Source organism: Pyrgilauda ruficollis, unplaced genomic scaffold, assembly GCF_017590135.1.
Source record: "Pyrgilauda ruficollis isolate IOZ18807 unplaced genomic scaffold, ASM1759013v1 scaffold4, whole genome shotgun sequence".
Lineage (NCBI taxonomy): Eukaryota > Metazoa > Chordata > Aves > Passeriformes > Passeridae > Pyrgilauda > Pyrgilauda ruficollis.
The window spans coordinates 3,443,999-3,452,688 of NW_024525489.1; positions in this window are offsets into that span (position 1 = coordinate 3,443,999).

Genomic DNA, 8,690 nt, shown 5'->3' on the forward strand with positions numbered 1-8,690 from the left:
AAGAATCAGCTGCTTGGAGACTTAATGAATGTGGCAGCCAGAAAAGTACAAAACATGGCCAAGAGTTGCAAACCAGATATATATGTAGGCTGTAGTGGAGAGAAATGAAGAGGATAGGGAAAATCTCTCCCTAAATCCAAGGTGGAAAGGCTTTGCTGTACCAGGGTTCCCAAGCACCTTGATGGTGTAAAAGACTTTCTGTAAAGTATTGTGTCTGCATCTAAAATTGTAATTCTATTCCCTTGTAGTTCTATTCTCTGAGGAGAATAATAGTAGAAAAGTATTTATATATTTTCATGTGTCTCTGCTGTGATTCAGTAACTGGAAACAGAGCCAAATCTGCCAAGCAGCCAGCTCTCCACAGTCCACTGGTGATTGGGCTGGCACCCATCACCTGCAAATCTGCCCTCAAACCAGGCTCAGGTCGCAAAAATACCTTTTCAGCAGCATTGTTTAACCTCATTTTGCAAAATCAGAATGAGTGATACTAGTCAGGAAGAGTCCTAAATATTGATTTAATTAAAATCAATCCTTCCACTCCCTTGTTAATGAATGAAATGAAGTCACATGCCCTTGTGGATACTACTGACTTGTTGTATGGGTTACAAAGCCTTTGTGTGCAGTTGTTTCACGTTTTCCAGTGTTTTCAGAGCTGCAAGAGACTTAAAAGAAACAGCTGTGGCTTTTATGTAATAACATTATTTCCAGAGTTAGATCTTTGGGAAAAAAAATTAAAAAGTAAGACTTGAAATAGAATCATAAGTGTAGCTAAGCACACAGAAGAGATTGACATGAGCTTTAGACAAATTAAATAATGTTTATAGTAATTTACTCATGTGTTCTTTTGTCTGTAACATCCAAAAATATCTATTTTTGCAAGCAGATGCACTAAATTGTCTTACTGGTATTTCAGAAGGCTGTGCCTCCATGTTAGGACTTGTCTACCTCCGGGAAATACGCTGCCCTTCCTACAGCACCAGAGCCGCAGTGGCTGAGTTAAAGCAGCGCAGTAATGCCCGTGATCTTTCCTTATGCAGATGTGCTCTGAGTCACGAGGGTAAAGGCAGTGGAGCTCGTTTCTGCCCCAGTGAAACGTGACATTATAGCAGAAGAGTTCCCTCACAAGTCACTGTCTGGAGTAGGATCCCAGCTTTTCCTGGCTTCTGCTGAAGGATGGAGCACCTTTGGTGACCTGACTTGCTCTCCGTGCGGCGGAACTGACACCACAATCACTAAGCACACACCGTGCAGCAAGCTCACTTAATCCTCCCCAGCGAGCACATGAGCCACAGTGTGCCTTTCAGTCTGTAAATTGTTCTTTTGTTTTGCAGGCTTTACTGAGCACAGTTTTATTTCATGTGACTGTGCTATTTATGGAGGAGTAAATATTGCCGGGGGTCTGTTTAAAAAGGCCAATGACCTGGATTTTTTTTCCATTTGAATTATCTCCAAGAGTCAGACATGTTTAACAACTGATTCCCACCCCCCCCCCTTGTTTCTGTAGACTGCAATAATTTCTAACATCTTAGATCAACACAAACTAAAAAGACAAAGATTTTGAGTGAAATAAAACTGCATGTAGTATGAATGTGATCAGACAGTATATGACCTTGCCATTTTTGGAGAGCTGAATTCCATCCTGATTTACCAGTTAACACCATAGTATGTTTTAAACCTCTGAATATAAGCCTTTTTGTACTGTTGTAGTAATTTGAGGTCATAACTCTGGTTTGTTCCTTTTAGTGTTGTTTTTACAAAACCAATTATCAAGTGTGTTTCCACAAATTATAACTAAATAAATAAACAATCTATGTTTTCAGAAAGGGAAGATTTAAACAGGCAAATGTTCTTCTTGCTGTTCCTGCAATCTAAATAGCAGTATCCCTTTGTTATTTAAGAAAGAGAAAATTGAATGTTGCAGGGGAAATAGTGCTATATTTTCACTTTCAAGAAAGAGCTTTGAGAATGCAAACAGGTAGCTAAATATCTGGAATATTAAATAGATTTGAACATTCTTAGAAGTTGAGCCGACCATATCTTTTATATATATATGTTTTCTTAACAGTATACAATGAGTTGATCACTGTAGTTAATGGGCTTCAACTTGAAATTTTGCTGTATACATACTTATTTTTACCCAGTCGTGTAAAAGTATGAAAAGATAGCATTTTTGTACTGAATGCTGTTTAATATATGCTCTAAAGTCTGTGGTGTTTACCATGTGTCCTAGGTTACAATATTAAGATATATTCTATTCCCATCCTCAGGAGCTGCGGAAACCAGGAGGGACATTGTTTTTTTTCCCTTATCTCCTGTTAATGGGCCTATCAATGCCTTGCCACATGGCTCAGAGATAACTCTCTCGGGAGCCATTTCTTTTTAGCGGGTAATCAAGGACCCACTGCATGACTCAGAATTATATCAGCCCATTGTGAGATGCTCTGCCCAGGGGGGAGGAGCTAAGCATCCCCACCTGGATATAGTCTGGGCTTTGGGACAGAGCAAGCTGCCCTTACCCACTGGTTTCCAGAGGACGAGAGTTACCAGATCTGTTCTACGGGATCACCACTTTAACAAGACCATTTCATCTGGACTGCTACCACTGCCCTAACTAGCAGGGTGTCTGGTTGTATTCTGACTCTGTCAGCAGTTTTTTCTTTTGTGTTATTGCATGCATTTTGTTGACTTTTTTTTTTTCATCTTTTCCTAATAAATTGTATTTCTGACTTGGAGTCTCTCACTGGTTTTGCTTTCAAACCAGAACACCATGTCATTTAAAGGCACCCTGGCTTCAGAAGTTACAATCCACTTTTCTCCTAGAGAGGTGGAGCATGTGGTCAGGGATGGGATTCCTTCAGGCTGGTCTTATTACCATCACACCTGATTGGATTTCTTCAAAATTTCACTTTTCCTGGGGAAGGAGCGTACAGGACAATACATAATTCAGTGTTCTGATGGTGTAAACAATGAGCACATCTTCAGTATTATTCTGGCTTGAGCCACGCCACACCAGGGAGCAGCCATGCTGCACCAGCTGCCCCATACATATGCACACATTTGTATATTTGTATATACATTTACATATACGAGTTCTACCAGTCCTGCCTTATCCTTTGGGAAAATGCAAAGAAGGAATGGCAAATCTTCTTGCCCTGTTGATGTCTTAGGAGAGTGTCTTAGGAGAGACATTTAGTTCAAGGTGTTGGGGAAAATATTCCACATAGATATTTGATATTTCTTCAAATGAAACAAAACTGATTTATTGGAAAATATTATTTACAGACAAAAAAGCCTTTCTTTAAGGTTTTCCACTAAGCCCACCACTTATTACTTTAGCCTTCTACTTTTTAGTGGCCCTTTTCAAACACTGGAGTTTACCAGCAGGTTATTTCACATTTTAAATAGATGTTGTCTTCCTTGAGTAAAAATTGTTACTGTGAAATGGACTGCAGTCAGTGACACCTACAGCCTCCACTAAGATGGGAAGTACAAGTGCTGTTTCATTCTCAGTTGTAACATCTTCAGCTCTTGTCTGTATTACCTAACAAGAGTTTTCAGATTCTAACTCAAGCCATCTTTTAAAAATAAATTAGCTACAGCCTTAATTAGCCATCACTGGTCAGAACAGACCACAATAACTGCATATGCTACCCGATCTGCCTCTTTGTTTAAAAGTTGGCAATTTATAAGAAAATAAAAAATTCAAACTATTTTCTGTCTTAATAGACCTCAGGACTCCCTGTGATGAAGCAGAATAATTATAGTATAACTGAGCACCTGGTAGTTCCTTTCTAGATTATTAAATTATATGCGTGTTCTCCTACAGGGATATCTCAGATTCCCCTTGCATTTTTCCTTTCCTTTAAAAACTGGTGGCCTGATTATTCTCTACTCTAGTTTTTGGAGACCACAGAACCAGAAAAGTCATCAAATTTACATTGACATAAAAAGTACTGGTTCACATCATTAAGGGAAAACTCCTCAAATGAGCCCAAAGGTCAGATTTTATAACTAAATATTAAATTTCCATTTTCTTGATTTAAAAAAAAAAAATAAGTTTTCCTTTAAAAATTATACTGAAGTGAGTTTCTGGAAAGTAAAGCCATGGTAGGCAGCAAAAGTATGAGCTGATGTGTAAGTAAAGCTCTATGGTGTTTTAAGAGGACCAGTTCTAAATTGATTTCTACAGTGTCTATAGTTAAAAAGGCCTTCCAGTTTTATTCAGTACAGGCACAGTCAACTGTCTTTTCTCTCTATCAATTTAACAGATAGAAAATGGGATCTCTTATTGATAAGTTTTATTAATATTCACCACATATCCAAAGTACTGCAGACAAATTGGTACAGTAACTGTATATATTTGATTTCTGTGGTTCATATCTCTGAATATATGTCCTAGATAGAAAACTATTTTTTGTCTTCCACAATTTTTACCACAGAGATTTCAGGGTATATATGTGTTCTTTGCCTTTTGAGATAGAAATGTCTTTCCTGTAGTCCAGTGTTGAATGTATTGCTGTTTACACACATAATTACTAAACACTACAAAACTACTGTGACTGAAATGTCTTTAGTATTTGTTTTCCCTGTCCAACAGGGCAGTGGGGATTTCAAAAGCTTTTGTTTCTGCAGCTTTATATTTTTCTTTTTTTTTTTCTTTTTTTTTCTTTTTTTTTTTTTTTTGGGGGAAAAAGGGAAAAATCAAAATCATCGTTACCCAAGTCTTAAATATCTGTGTTAATTGTCTTGGCTGGTCAGCTGCTATTTGTGAGGTGAAAGTAGGCTCAGTCCTGCTCCCTGTCTTAGAAAAAAAACCATAAAATATCTCTTTTAAATTACATTTAAACTCTATTTGATCCCAGACATATGGGGCGGCCTGCATGTTCTACACATCTGAAGTATTTTGGACAATGTTGTTGTAAGTGTGGTGTTTTTAATGTGGAACAGGTCGTTTGCTGCTGGGGCTGTACCACATATTTGTCAGAGTGATGGAGAGCCATTAACTTTAATGGCAGTACCAGATAAAGTGGAAAGTCCTTAAATAGGAAGAAGGAACAGGAATTAAAACAATACCAGTTCCAGAGGGTCTCACAGAGGGGAAAATAGGGGAAGACTTATGAGTCCTTCAAAGGTTTTGAATTGGAAAGAAAGGCAATTTTTTGAAGCAGGAGAAAAGGACATTTAACCATGAGACACTACAATGACAAGGACAGGCACTCTGAATTTGAGGAGACAAGGTGAGATGCAGAAAGCTTGTGGATACTCTACAGGAGATCTGACCTATTGCTAAACAATACCATGGAAAAAACACCTACGAAGCTGGAGCTATACCAAGGGATTAATAAAAAATCCTTATCCCGCCACAAAACCTGTATGTGCTTTGCTTCTCTTTGTCCAGCTGCTCTCCCTTTGGGAAGGGATGCTTCCCTCTTTGTTTCTAACACTTTAGAAGTGGTTGCCACAGCCCAGCCACTTTATGCTTTTCAGGATTATTATTACAGGTCTGAAGAAGCTTGGAAGTCTGTGCAGATCATGAGAAGAGACTGTCAGCAGTTCTTGTGCGAGTGGGGTAATTTCCTTTATAAGTAGAATATTGGAATGTTCTATTCATCTGATTAATAATAAGCACATTATTTAAAGCTTTTTAAAATTTTTGTTAGATAGTGCAAAGTGAAAACAGTTTTCATTAATTGATGTTTTCCCCCCTGTCTAGTACTTTTGTGACCGTCCTAATTTCTAGTACTTGCTTTGGACAGCTGTTTTAGCTCCATCACATTAAGGAAGTTCATCACCTTCACCAATGATATACTGATTGACTTTATTTGAGGATCTGGCAATTTCTTCAGTCTTTTCTTTAGAAGTTTCTTTTTCTTCTGCCCCCAAGCTATATTTGGTTTTTTTACATTTGCTGCTCTCACTGATGACTGAACTTATTTAACTGCAAACACTGTTGCTGTAGGAACTGTGGTGCTGTGTGATTTACTGTTGCTTGTAGCTCTGCACACCAGAGTTGAAATTCTGTGTAGTACTTTCATAGGCCAAGTCATGCTGGGTGTCTTTAATCAAAATTGCATGCTGCTATCATTTGGCTACATCTGAACATTAATTAGGCATTTTGAGGAGTAAATAGCTTTAATATATTTAGGTAAATGTTAATAAACTGGTTAGAAAAGGGATCTTTTATGGACCAGGTAACCAAAACAGTAGGAGCTACTTTCCAATGTGCAAGCATATGCAGGTAAAAAAGTTTCACTGAGTTCAATTTGTTAAAGGTTGTCTTAGGTTGGAAATGGGGGGTGTATTCTATTCCTATCTGATGGGGCAGTTATCTTTTGTTAATTGGGCAGTTTTCTTTATCTCTTCCACAAACCATCCTCCCTCCGAGGTGATATCTTCTGTTAATGGGCCATTGAGTGTCACTGCATGGCTGATGAAATTCCAGCATCCCATTGTGAGATGCTCCACCCAGAGGGAGGAACCAAACATTCCTTACTGGATATAATCAGATCTGGAAGACCACAGTCAGCCTTTTCCACTGGATTCCCAGAAGAGCAGCTGTCTTCTTCACTGGATCTTCAGAGGAAGACTACACCCTTCTATAAGATCCCTGCTCCAGCAGAACCACACCTGCTACTCCAGGAGGACTGCAGCCACCATTTCAATTGGAACGCTCCCAACACCCTGACCAACAGGGTGTCAAGTTGGATTCTGACTCTGTCAGTGTTGTTTTGTATTACTGCATTGTTTATTTTATTTTTATTTCCTTCCCTAATAAAGAACTGTTATTCCTGCTCCCATACCTTTGTCTGAGAACCCCCTTAATTTCAAAATTATAGCAATTCGGAGGGAGGAGGTTTACATTTTCAATTTCAGGGGAGGCTCCTGCCTTCCTTAGCAGACACCTGTCTTTTCAAACCAAGACAAATGTTTATTGTTCGGGGGGTGGGGGTGGGGGGGGACAGAAAAAGCAGAAACTGAGACAGGACAGTGAGAAAGGGATCATTGCAGGCACAGAAGCATCAATAGTCTGGCAGTGTTAAAAATAATTAAAAAGATAACCTTTGGCCAGATTGCTAGCTAAAAAGGGGATTAGATTTGTAAGCAAAGCCTGTCTCTTCTGCTGCTTGATTCCTTCTGCTTTCAAGGACACAGGATGTTTTCCCTCCCTTATAAGTAAACAGAACTGAACAAAGTAGTACTAATCCAATTTCTTCTTCTACGGAAAGTAAATCATACATTACCAATTCTAGGTAGGAAATGGTTAAAAAAGGCAGCATGTTATTCTCATGGTTGCTGTCCAAAATCAGAAGTTTCCTGTTTCCCTTCCTCCTCAGCCAGTCCATTTGGTGGTCCTGGGCTTTCCCAAGGGCACAGAGCACATCCTGCTGTGGCTGGTACCATAAGGTGTGATGCTTTCCAGGAGATTTGGGTAGCTCCCTCCAGAAAATGCTGGTGGCCATAGAGAAGGCAAGGAAATACACATTTTTATCATGCTGTCAATGTTAGAAAATGTTGTTGTCAACTGACTGCAAACTGGTGCTAGTGTGCTTATCAGATTTTCCTTACTGCCTTCCCTTTAGTGTTAGGGATTAATGGTTTCCAAAGATGCATGTTCACCTCCACAAGAGAAAACACTGGAAAACTGTTGAAGTTCTTTAGTTTTCACTATTGCTTCATGTGAGTTACAGGCCTAAAGGTCTAGTTCAATGTAAAATTCCAAATAATAATAAGACAGTAGAATTCTATTTTTAAAATGTGTCTCAGAATGGTAATGTCCAGATTATGTGAGCATCAGAAGTTATATTAGAATAGTGTTATGTTTCCATGCTATGTCAGTGTGATGCACTTGGAACTATCAGACATTAAAATATTGGCTTCTTAGCAGCACTTTTAGCTGCGATTTTTCTTCTGTAGATTAATACAAAGACGGGACCAACAAGCTGTGCAGCAGAGCTAAAGGGGCCTGATTTCCAGTGGTAGGTGCCTGAGGTCCTGCAGCACCTCAGCGACCACAGATTATTGTGGGGAGCGAGGTGACTCCCTGTGACCTCCCTGGTGCCCCAGGGCTCCTGAGGGCCGGACACAGGCAGTGCCAGGGCTGGCTCTGGGGTCTGCTGCACTTTGGCCAGACACAAACGCCAGGGCTGGAGAGCTCTCACAGAGATCCTCTCGTGCTGGAGCAACTGCTGTAGTGTCCCACCACAGCCCACGGGCAGATTTGAGTGGCATTCAGAAGTTGCTTTTATCTTTCAGACCCCTGAAAGGTAAAATCCTGCCCTTGTGTGGTTAAACTTGGCCAACAGACTCAGGATTTGTCGTGGGGGTTCATCTGATGGGCAGGACAACAGGCAGTGTGATTGTGTAAGTCCCACTTTCTGGAAAAGATGGAGCTGCCGGCAGGTTTTGCTGTGACCAATAGCATGGCCTGCATTTTGCACATTAGCATGTCAGTCCAGGGGGGACTGCAGATGGCAGCCAGGGAGACCTTGGGCAGTGCCATCCTGGGGCACGGCTGGGCACCACCGCCCCTTTCAGCCCCTGGCAGGAGCTGAGCCCCAGCCCGGCCACCATGGCTGGCCTTGTGCCAGGGAACGCCACTGCGGCTGTCCCTCAGCCTGCACAGCGTTTGTCCCCATGGGTCCCTGGCAGCTCCAGGGTCACATATGAGGCAGATCTAGCTCTGCTGCTCC